The sequence below is a fragment of the Jaculus jaculus genome, chromosome 1 (genome assembly GCF_020740685.1).
Source record: "Jaculus jaculus isolate mJacJac1 chromosome 1, mJacJac1.mat.Y.cur, whole genome shotgun sequence".
NCBI lineage: Eukaryota > Metazoa > Chordata > Mammalia > Rodentia > Dipodidae > Jaculus > Jaculus jaculus.
The window spans coordinates 173,483,506-173,496,210 of record NC_059102.1 but is presented as its reverse complement, the minus strand read 5'-3'; positions in this window follow the sequence as shown (position 1 = coordinate 173,496,210).

Genomic DNA, 12,705 nt, shown 5'->3' with positions numbered 1-12,705 from the left:
ATTTAGGTAGGTCATATAGATCAAGGAAATCATCCATTTCTTTCAGATTTTCATACTTTGTGGAGTATATGCTTTTATAGTATGTCCCTATAATTTTTTGAATTTCTCTGGAATCTGTTGTGATGTTACCTTGTTCATCTCTGATTTTATTAATTTGTGTCTCTTCTCTCTTTCTTTTGGTCAGATTTGCTAAGGGTTTATCAATCTTGTTTATCCTTTCAAAGAACCAACTCTTTGTTTCATTAATTCTTTGGATTATTCTTTTTGTTTCTATTTCATTAATTTCTGCCCTAATCTTTATTATTTCTTCCCGTCTACTACTTTTTGGTTTGCCTTGTTCTTCTTTTTCCAAGGCTTTAAGGAGAAGCATTAGGTCGTTTACTTGCGACCTTTCTAATTTCTTAATATAGGCACTTAAGGCTATAAATTTACCTCTTAGAACTGCCTTCATTGTGTCCCAGAGATTTTGGTATGTTGTGTTCTCATTATCATTTGACTCTATAAATTTTTTGATTTCCTTTTTGATTTCTTCATTGACCCACTCATCATTTAGTAGTGTATTGTTTAGTTTCCATGATTTTGTGTATGCTCTATAGCCTTTCTTGCTACTGATTTGTAGTTTAATTCCATTGTGGTCAGATAGAATGCAAGGAATTATTTCAATTTTCCTGAATTTGTTAAGATTTGCTTTGTGTCCTAATATATGGTCTATTTTAGAGAATGTTCCATGTGCTGCTGAAAAGAATGTATATTCTGCAGCCTTTGGATGAAATGTCCTGTATATATCTGTTAGGTCCATTCCTTCTATGACCTCATTTAGTCCAGATGCCTCTCTGTTTATTCTTTCCCTGGATGACCTGTCAATTGATGAGAGTGGGGTGTTAAAGTCACCCACCACCACCGTGTTTGGTGTTATCTGTGACCTTAGTTCTAATAGTGTTTGTTTGACGAATTTGGGAGCCCCCATGTTAGGTGCATATATGTTTAGGATTGTAATGTCCTCCTGTTGTAGTGTGCCCTTAATCAATATAAAGTGACCTTCCTTATCTTTTTTGACTAACTTCGGACTAAAGTCCACCCTGTCTGATATTAGGATAGCAACCCCTGCTTGTTTTCTAGGCCCATTTGCTTGAAACACCGTCTTCCAACCTTTCACCCTAAGATAATGTCTATCCTTTGTAGAAAGGTGAGTTTCTTGAAGACAACAAATTGTAGGATCCTGCTTTTTAACCCTGTCTGCAAATCTATGTCTTTTCGTTGGGGCATTGAGACCGTTGATATTAAGAGATATTATTGAAAGGTGTGTATTTATGTTTGCCATTTGTGTGTGTGTGTGTGTGTGTGTGTGTTACTTGTTCTACCTGTGCTCTCTTCTGTTAACTGGTATTTGAGTATGGCTGGTTTTTTCTAGGTTCCTTATATGTGTGCTTTTACTTTTGTTCAGCATGGAGGATTCTATCAAGTATTTTCTGTAGAGCTGGTTTTGTCTTCAGATATTCCTTTAACCTGCTTTTGTCATGGAATGTCTTTATTTCTCCATCTATTTGGATGGATAACTTTGCAGGATAAAGTAACCTTGGTTGACAGTTGTTATCTTTCAGAACTTGGAATATATCACTCCAGGCCCTTCTGGCTTTAAAAGTTTGTGTTGAATAATCTGCTGTAATCCTGATGGGCTTGCTTTTGTAGGTAACTTGATTTTTCTCTCTAACTGCTTTCAATATTTTTTCTTTGGTTTGTGTGTTTGGAAGTTTGAGTATAATGTGGCGAGGAGAGTTTCTTTCTGGGTTTTGTCTGGCTGGGGTTCTGAAGGCTTCCTGTATCTGTATTGGCTCCTCTTTCCTAATTTGGGGAAAATTTTCCTCTATGATTTTGTTGAAGATGCCTACTATGCCTCTGGAGTGGAATTCTTCTCCTTCTACTATGCCCTGAATTCTTATATTGGATCTTTTCATAGTGTCCTGAATATCTTGAAATTCCCACTCATACTTTTCTATAAGTTTGTCTTTCTCTTTGTTGGACTGCATTAGGTCTGCCACCTGATCTTCTAGCTTAGATATTCTGTCCTCTCCCTCATCCATCCTACTGGTGAGATTTTCTACAGAGTTTTTTATTTCATTAACTGTGTTCTTCATTGCTAGTAATTCTGACTGGTTTTTCTTTATTATTTCTATTTCTCTATTTATGTCTTGTATTGCCTTCTTTATTTCATTAAATTCGTGTCCTGCCTCTTCTTTGATTCCTTTGATTTCCTCTTTGATTTCCTCTTTGATTTCTTCTTTGATTGTTTTCATGTGTTCTTTGACCTCTTTGAACATATTTATAATTATTCTTTTGAACTCTTTCTCAGGCATTTCCTCTAACTCTTTCTCACTGGAGGACATTTCTGATGCATTAATACTTTTAGGTGGATTTATATCGTCTTGCTTTTTAGTGTTTCTTATGTTATAATGTATATATTTTTGCATCTTGGATTAAGTTAATGCTTGGATTTTCTAGCTAGCTGTGTATTCTTAGCTATATCAATTGATATGATGTAATATATTTTCAGGGTAGGACCTTAAGGTATTAGGTGTGGCTCTTAAGACTCTCAGAGTATCTACAAAGATGTTCTTAGGGGTTGAGTTTCCCTGCTATAGGAGTATTCAAGCAGGCTGAGTGGAATAATATACTTGTAGATTCTAACATTTAACTAAACACTGTACCCATTCCATCAAAAACAGCCCCGAGTATGTATGCAAGAGTAGTTATTATAATGACCAGATCCTCTATCAACAAAGAGGTTTAGATTTCTGGTCTGTTGAGGTATCCAAGTCAGCTTGTGACCAAGTGAGACCCTTCCCTGGTGCAATCCCAGTTACCTTGGGTGATTGTGGTCTCAGTCAAGTTGCTGCCTGGGTTGTCGGGCTGCTGTTCTGATTTCTGGAGCTGGGCACTTGCTTTTCCCCCGAAGCCGCTGCTGCGGGATCTGTCACCGCTGCCGCTCCTGGGTCCGCTGCTGCTGGGGCCACTGGTACCGGTGCTGGAGCCGCTGAAGCTGCTGCCGAATTCTGCTCCTGCTTGGGTCCCGCCGTCAGCCCAAGTTGGCGTGGCCGGGTCCCGGGCCGCTGCTGTGTTCGCTGGAGCTGGGTTCAGGCGGCAGGGGAGGGGAGGGAGCCGCGGCTGTTCTGGTTGTATCGTTTCTCCACGTGTGCTTTTACCTCGCGGTCTGCTCCTCCCTCCGTTGCTCGCTGCCGCTCTCCCCTCACGTTTCCCGAGTTGCGGAGAGCGCGGTGTGAGGGGAAAATCCCGCACCTGGCTTGTCCTGCGGCTCGAGCCGAGAGTCCGGCGGTTTTCTGCCGCTCCGCGGTTGCGGCGGGTGGCCGAGCCGCCCCGGAGCCGCTGTTCCCACCTGTGCAGGCTCTGGATGCTCTATATCTCTTCCACTTCTCCGCTGCCGCCTCAACTTCCTATACACCTCACTTTTTAGTAAAAGTGTGTATTTTGCTGAGTTTTTTTTGGTCTTTCCCCCCCCAGGCTGTTTTGGCGTGGTACCTACGCCGCCATCTTAACCGGAAGTCTCTATCTCTTTCTTAAATAAATGAAATATTTTTAAAGAGAATGAAATTTCAATGTACTTCAAATTGCATTTTCTGATGATTCATTATCACAACCATTTTTCATATGTTTATTGGCCATTTTTATGCAATCTTCTTCAAATTGTTTGTTTTCTTAGTCATTTATTTATTGAGTTTTTGTTTTATTTCTGTTTAGCTCTTGAGGTCATTGTTTATTTGCAAGCAGAGAGGAAGGAAAAGGAAGGGGGAAAGAATGGGCACACCAGAGCCTCTAGCCACTGCAAACATACTCCAGATACATGTATCACTTTGTGAATCTAGCTTTATTTGGGTACTAGTGGATCTAACCTGGGGTCATTGCACCCAGCCAACAAATGCCTTAACCACTGAGCTACCTCTCCAGCCTCTCTTGAGGTCTTTTTATTATACCATAATTTTATTATTTCACTCTTAGATGTATAGCTAGCTGTGATTTTTATCCCAGGATATACTCAGCTTCTTTTATTTTTTAAAAATGTTTATTTATTTGTAAGCAAATAGGGATAGAAAAAAAGAGAGAGAGATAGAGAGAATGTGCATGATAGGGCCCCTAGCTGCTACAAATGAAGCCCAGATTCATATACCTCTTTGGGCATCTGGCTTTATGTATATGCTGGGGAATCAAGCCTGGGTGTGCAGGCAAGCACCTTAACAGTTAAGTTGTAGTCACATGGGAAGTGCTCACTGGAGACAGGAAACTGCATGGCAAAGCCTGTTTGGTGGAGGCAGGTAGACCAAGGTATACCCACATTTGGCAAAGGTCACATCCTCTAATTTGTGCCAAGTCATGCCTCCATTGACTTCACATTACTGTATTTCTACCCCAGTCACTTCTATAGACTGATACCCTCAAACCAGCCCTTAAAACATGTCATCTCCACAGATTCTTTGTCAGGCCTGGCTGGTAAAACCTGGACCCACCATTTGGCCCCTGACAGCTCCCCCTTCCTTGGCACCTGGCTTGTGCTACAGACAGGGACACAGGAGCACCTGGTAAGCACAGGAGTACAGCTGTGTACCTCCACAATGAAAGTCAACAAGCTAAGAGATATCCACCAAGAATGCCTAGTCCCACAATGGAAGCCTCCAATAAAAACATAGAAGTAATAGAAAATGAATCACAAAATGAAAGTACAATAAGTTATGTGACATTGATCAAGTGAATCACTGAACTGGAAGCAAATCACCAAAAATGCAACAATTGCATAAATGCAGTACACACAGCCTTCTTTAGGAGGCTTAACTTAATTAAGGAAAAAGAGAGAGATCTCAAAACAGAGATAAACTAATTGAAAACTAGTCAAAAAGTGGATTCTCAACAAGTTCTTTAAGTTTAATTAAGACATGATCAAATGCAAGAATGAAGTCCAGGAAGGATCAAAAAAATAAAGCCTAAACCTGATCCTCAAAAGTGATGTGAACATAATGAAGAAAAACACAACAGAAAAGAAAGATCAATTTCTTAAACTTTTACAAGCCACTCGAGAAACCATAGTAACTCATGTAGATAACAGAATTTCTGAGACAAGACAGAAGAAATTAATGGGGAGTACAAATACTTCGATAAGTTCAAAAAAAATCATATGAACTGAATAAGAACTGTGTGATACCCTAAAACTACCACATATCTAGATCATGGATATACTAGAAGGGGAAGAGATCCAGGCTAGATGCATAGAGAACATAGCCAACAAAATTATTGAAGAAAATTTTCAGTCTGGCAAAACTGAGGCCCATCCAGGTAACAGAAGCTAACAGAACACCAAATAGACAGGATCAAGAAAAAAAAAAAAAACAGTCTTGGCCAGGCGTGGTGGCCCATATCTTTAATCCCAACACTCAGGAGGCAGATACAGGAGGATTTCTTTGAGTTAAAGGCCATCCTGAGACTACATAGTCAATTTGAGGTCAGCCTGGGTTAGCATGAACTCCTACATAGCAAAACCAAAAAGAAAAACAGAAAAAGAAAAAAGAAAAAAAGAAACAGCTCTCCAAGTCATATCATAACTAAGATACTAATAATGAGAAAAATCAAGGCAAAAAAAACAAAGCAGTAAGAGAGAAGCAACTCATCACATACAAATGGTTTCCTTCTCAAGCTCCTGTAGAATCCAGTGACAGTATCCCTCATAATAGATGGGGAAAGGAAAATTTTGCATGAAAAAAGCCAGCTCTATGATTTTATGAACACAAAGCCAAACCTACAGAAAATACTTCAGGAAATATTCCATACAGAAGAGTCTAATAAACAACCTCAAGAACCAACAAGAGGATGAACACAAGAACCAAAACTAGAGCAGGCAAGAAAAAGTTCTATGCTCCAAATCCCACAAACCTCCAGTATGGCATGGATTAAATTAAATCTTACAGTTATAACTTTAAATGTTAATGGACTTCACTAACACATAAAATGAATAAACAGGGTAGATAAGAAAAAAAAAATGGACCCTTAAATCTGTTGCCTTCAAGAAACCCACACCTACTCAGAGTGAACGGATGGAAAATGACTTTCCTGACATATGGAAATAAAAGCCAAGTGGGGGGCTGGAGAGATGGCTTAGCTATTGAGCTCTTGCCTGTGAAGCCTAAAGACCCAGGTTTGAGACTCGATTCCCCAGGACCCACGTTAGCCAGATGCCAAGGGGGCACATGCATCTAGAGTTTTTTTGTAGTAGCTGGAGGCCCTGGAACACCCATTCTCTCTCTCTCTTTCTCTTTCTCTCTCTGATTGTCACTGTCAAATAAATGAATTAATTAATTATAAAAAACAAAGCCAAGTGTGTATGGCTATATTAATGCCCAAGAACATAGACTTCAAATCACAAGTTATTAAAAAGGAAAAAAGAACTCTACTTTATATCAAGAAAATGATCCAAAAGAGGACATTACTATCATAAATCTATATGCACCAAACACACATGCACCACATTTTATAAATCATAACTTACTTGACAGCAAATCAGAAATAAATGCCAATATATTCATAGGAGGGTGTTCAATACCCCACTGTCATCATTAGACAAACCATGCAAACAAAAAATCAACAGGTAAGTAATAGATCTTAACAACACTATAGATCAATTAGACCTAACTGACATCCAAAAGTATTGCACTCTAGTTCTACAGAATACACATTTTTCTTAGCAGCCCATGGAACCTTCTCCAAAATAGATTCTATATTAGGGCATAAAACATGCATCCATAAGTTCAGCAAAACTGATATAACTTTCTGCATCATACCAGACCACATTGCTTTAAAGCTAGAAATTAACAAGAAAATAACAGAAATTGCACAGGCTTTTGGAGACTGAATGATTAACTATTAAACAATGAATGTGTCATGGAAGAAATCCAAAAGGAAATTGTAAAATTTCTTGAACTAAATGATAATGAAAATACAACATACTAAAGCTTATGGGAAACAGTGAAAATAGCCCTAAATGGAAAATTAAATGTGCTAAATGTCTTGATAGGAAAAACAGAGAAATCTCAAATTAATAACTTAATCAGCTACTTAAAGTCATTGGAAAAGCAGTAACAGTCCAACCCTAAATGTTCCAGACAGAATGAAACAATTAAGATCAGAGTAGAAACTAATGAACTGGAAACTGAAATTCAGTTAAGAAAATTGATGAAATGAAGAGCCGGTTCTTCTAAAAAAATAAACAAAATTTATAAACCCCTGCCCAACTTGTTCAAATGAAAAAAGGTGAACTTGCAAATTAACTAGATTAGAAATCAAAAGGGGGAGGACAAAGATATCAATGAAATTGGAAGAATGAACTGGAAATATTTCCAAAACTTCTACTCCACAAAATTGGATAAGCTGGAAGAAATGGATCAATTCCTAGACAAATGCACCTACCAAAATTAAGTCCAGAGCATACAAATTTTCTAGACAAGCCCATTATATCCATTAAGATTGAAAATTTAATCAAAAACCTCCCCCAAAGTAAAATCCCAGGATCTGATGGATTTTCAGCTTAATTCTACCAAACATTCATCCAGCAACTTAAACCACTTTTTCTCAAGCAATTTCAAAATAACTGGGAAACAGGGAATCCTTCTCAACTCCTTCTGCAAAGTTAGCATCACCATAATACCAAACCAGACAGAGATACAGAAGAAAGGAAACTATAGGCCTATATCCCTAATGAACGTGGATGCAAAAGTCCTGAAGAAATTTCTCACAAACCAAATTCAACAACACATGAAAAGCATTATCTATTTCTATCAAGCAGGTATCATCCCAGGAATGTGGAGATGGCTCAATATACAGAAATCAACTGCTGCAATATATCACAAAATAAACTTAAACCCAAGAAACACATGTTTATTTCAATAGAGGCCCAAACAACCTTTGACAAAATACAACTTCACTTCATATTCAAAACACTGGTGAGACTAGGCATGGAGGGTTTATATCAATATAATGAAGGTTATATACAAAGCCCAAATCATACTTAGTGTAGAAAGACTCAAGGAGAGTCCACTGAAATCAGAAACAAGACAGGGGTGACCACTCTCAGCACTGATCTTCAAAATACTACTAGAAATCCTAGCCCAAGCTACAAAGCAGGAGATAGATATATAAAAGGGATACCAACTGGAAAAAAAGAAGTCAAATGAGCCCTATTTGCAGATAATATGATCCTATATAGAAGTGACTCAAAAAGAAAAACTCTATCATACACTTTTAAATGTGAGAAATTCCTTCAGTAAAGTGGCAGAATACAAAATCAACACACAAAAATCAGTAGCCTTCCTATATGCAAATGATAACTATACAGAGAATGTAATCAATGAGGCTGTCCCATGATTAAGAGCCACAAAAAAAAGAATCAAATACTTTAGAATAACACCAACCAAGGAGGTGAAAGACCTATATATTACAACATAAAAACACTCCAGAAGGAAATTAAGGAGGACAGGATGAGATGAAAAGTTTCCATGATCCTGGATAAGTAAAATTAATACTGTAAAAATGGCAATCCTGCAAAAATCTATATACAAATTAAACACAATAAAAATAAAACAAAAGTATCATTCTTTTTCTAATAAATAATTTTTACTATTTATTTATTTGACAGAGAAAGAGGGGGAGAGGGAGAGAATGGGCACAACAGGGCCTCCAGCTATTACAAACGAACTCCTGAAGCATGTGCCACAATGTGCATCTGGCTAGCATGGGTTCTGGGGAATCAAACTTGCATCCTTTGGCTTTTCAGACAAATACCTCAGGGGCTAAGCCATCCTTCCAGACCCCAAACATCATTATTTACAGAGATAGAAAAAGGAATCTCAAATTTTATATGGAATGGTAGAAAGCTTCAGATATCCTAAAATATCCTTAGCAAAAGAAACACCTCTGAAAGTATCACCATACCCAATCTAAAATACATTATAAAGTCATAGTAACAAAAATATCAAAATGTTGGTATAAAAATGGATATATAGACTAATGGAACAGAACTGAAGACACAGTCCTTAGCCCAAGAAAATAAAATACTTGATCTTTGACAAAGGAGCCAATAATGTTCACTGCAGAAAGGACAGCAATTTCAACAAATGGCATTGTTCAAATTGGATAATCACTCATAGAAAAATGAAATTAGACACACTCCTCATACAATGCTAGACCTCCTATTTATCTTGAAGAAAAAAACATAGGGAGAACTCTCCATGATGTAGGAGTGGGGAAAGCTTTTTGAACAATAGTCCAGTATCTCAGGAAGTTGAATCAGTGGGATCTCATGAAGTTAAAATGTTTTTGTACAAATAAATACAGCATAAATAGAGTAAATGGACTATTTACAAAATGGAAGAAAATATTCTCTAGCTATGCCACTAATGTCTAGAATCTACAAAGAAAGAACTCAAAACCTAAATTATAAGAAGTCAATCCACTCAATACTTGCACCTACAAAATCTACAGTGATTTGTCACTAAACCTAATATATTCTATTGCATGTTTCAAAACTAATTTGAACACTTATTCATTTAAAAACGTGTCAGAGAACTGAATAAGAAATTCTCAATGGAAGAAATACAAGTGACTTATATTCACTTAAGAAAATATTCAACATCCTTAGCCATCAGGAAAATGCAAATTAAAACAACTATGAGATTCCACCTTTCTCTAGTCAAGATGGCAGTCATTAAAAAATCAGTAGACAATAAATATTGGCAAGGATGTGAGGAAAGAGGAACCCTCATTCACTGCTAGTATGAGTGCAACCTTGAACAACCACTATGGAAATAAATACGGAAAGTCCAAAAACAATGAAAATAAAGCCACCAACTGACACAGCTTTTCCTCTATTGAGCATCTACTCTAAGGGCTCCACATTTTACTGTAGAGATATTTGTTCAATCACACTTATAGTTGTTTAATTCACAATTGCTAAAAACTGGAATCAACCCAGATGTCCACATTTGATAATTTGATAATGAAGATGTGGTACATATACACAATGGAAATCTACTCAACAGTAATGAAAAATGATACAGTGAAATTTGTAGGATAATGGACAGACTTTGAACAGACCATACTGAGTGAACTCATACACCACAGAAAGAAAAATATCAAATGTTCTCCCTTGTCTGTGGTTCCTAAGCTGTAACAACTTGTAGCAGGCATAGACAGGCAATTTGAGGGTCAGATGATAGGGATAGAAGTTTTGCAGAGATGTGGAATGGAAGGTTGGTGAGGAGATACATGAAAAACTAAACCCAAAATCAACTCATTCCATATAAACATTTATCCTGGATAGCAGAATGCAGCCCTCAGCAGGAGTATGCAGGAATTTTCTGGTAATTAGGGCCCCAGGGAATGTGAGGTGAAGCCTAACCCTAAAATATTTGGCTTCGTCTTATTACTCCCAGTCCCAGAAATTCGTGACAACCCACATTGAACTGTTGACCAGAGACATGTGGACCCCCAAACAAGTGAGGCTTCTGTCAAAGCACTTGTTTACCTGCCTAAGATTAAAAATTAATTAATTAAATAAATAAAAATATTTCTGGAGCCACCACATGCTGCCAACACAGAACATCAAGAAATCTTGTTGGAATCTGAAAGGAAGCTAGTTCCCTGATGTACATATATAGCACTTCAAAGTGTTACACAAAACCATGAGGGAAAATGGCCAATAACCTGTGTACTAGTAGGGAACACTGCTATACAAAAGCAACCAGCCTGACAAAATGGACATGCCTATGCAATAGTGGCACCCTGCCTGGAGACAGACACTGAGGATACTCAATGGCTCTCTGTCTAAGATATCTGCTCAATGGAAAGGAACATATAACACTGTGGTGGTTTGATTCAATAAACATAGGTGTTCAGGATGCTAAGTTTCCTAGCCGATGGCAATTGTAAATTAATGCGTCCTGGAAGTGGTGTACTGTTGGGGGCAGGCTTATGGTGTCCAGGGGTGGAATGTAGTAGTTTGATTCAGGTGTCCCCCATAAACTGATATCCTATGTGCTAAGTTCCCCAGCTGATGTCAATTGGAAATTAAAGCCTCCTGGAGTGGTGTATTGTCGGGGGTGGACTTATGTTTGTTATAGCTAGTTTCCCCTTGCCAGTGTTTGGCACACTCTCCTGCTGTTACTGTCCACCTGAGGTTGGCCAGGAGGTCATGTCCACTGTCTGCTCATGCCGTCATTTTCCCCCTGCCATCGTGGAGCTTCCCCCTTGAGTCTGTAAGCCAAAATAAACTTTTTCTTGGTCAGGTGATTCATGCCAGAAATGTTAACCTGACCACAACACATATTCTTCAACAGAGAGAATGAGGTCAGCATAGGTTCAATGGAACAATCATTGTTAATTAAGAGTGGTTTGGGGCTGGAGAGATGGCTTAGCGTTTAAGCACTTGCCTGTGAAGCCTAAGGACCCCGGTTTGAGGGTCGGTTCCCCAGGTCCCACGTTAGCCAGATGCACAAGAGGGCGCACGTGTCTGGAGTTCGTTTGCAGAGGCTGGAAGCCCTGGCGCGCCCATTCTCTCTCTCTTCCTCTATCTGTCTTTCTCTCTGTGTCTGTTGCTCTCAAATAAATAAATAAATAAATAAATAAATAAATAAATAAATAAATAAATATTTTTTTTTTAAAAAAGAGTGGTTTTAATGGGTTTGGTCTCTGTTTTGGCTGAAGACTAATGGGAGCTTCTCATTAGAATGCATGATCCTGGTTCCCATAGGATTATGACTCAGTTCACAGTTACTGCTTGTTGCAGTAGGGTTTGCATTGCTGGCAGAAATCACCTCACCAAGAGCTGTTTGTGGGGAATTTTTTTTTTTTTTAAAGTTTATTTTGGCTTATGGACTTTAGGGGAAGCTCCATGATGGCAGAGGAAAGTGATAGCATGAGCAGAGGGTGGACATCACTTCCTGGCCAATATTCGATGGACAATAGCAATGGTAGACTGTGCAAAACAGCAGTAAGAGTCACTAGCTATAATATCCATAAGCCAATACACAGCCCCCAGGAGGAGACTTTCATTCCCAAATCTCCATCAACTGGCATTCAGTTTACGGGGGACACATGAATCAAACCACCACAATCTGTTTTTTTGTTTCTTTGTTTGTTTTGTTTTGTTTTTGTTTTTTTTTTCAGAAGGCAGTGAGAACCGAGGAGATAAACTGCCCCTCACACATTAGCCAGGTGAAACCAAAGAGAAACTGGTGAGATGAACAAGAATTCTGCTTCAATGGTGAGCCTGTTAGCCACTGACAAGGCCATGGAGACAGACACTGAGGATACTCAAAACAAGCAAAGAGAAATCCATAACCTGCTGAGATTATAACAGTAAAGTAGACTTAAAACATATGCACTATGGCTCAGGGAATTTTCCAGAAGAGGGGGCAGAAAGATTGCCAGAACCATAGAGTAGAAGGGAATGTCCACAGGCATGCCTCCCCCGCAAACACAATGGCTGACTGAAGCTCTCACATCTCATCACCTACAACCCTAGGGGGAATGCCAGCAATCCCACTGAGGACGGGCCCCAGTGAAAGGGCAACAAAGGGGAGAGGGAAATGATGGTACTAACACACGGTGTGTCCATACAAAGTTTTCATCTAATAAAAAAAATAATTACACAGAATA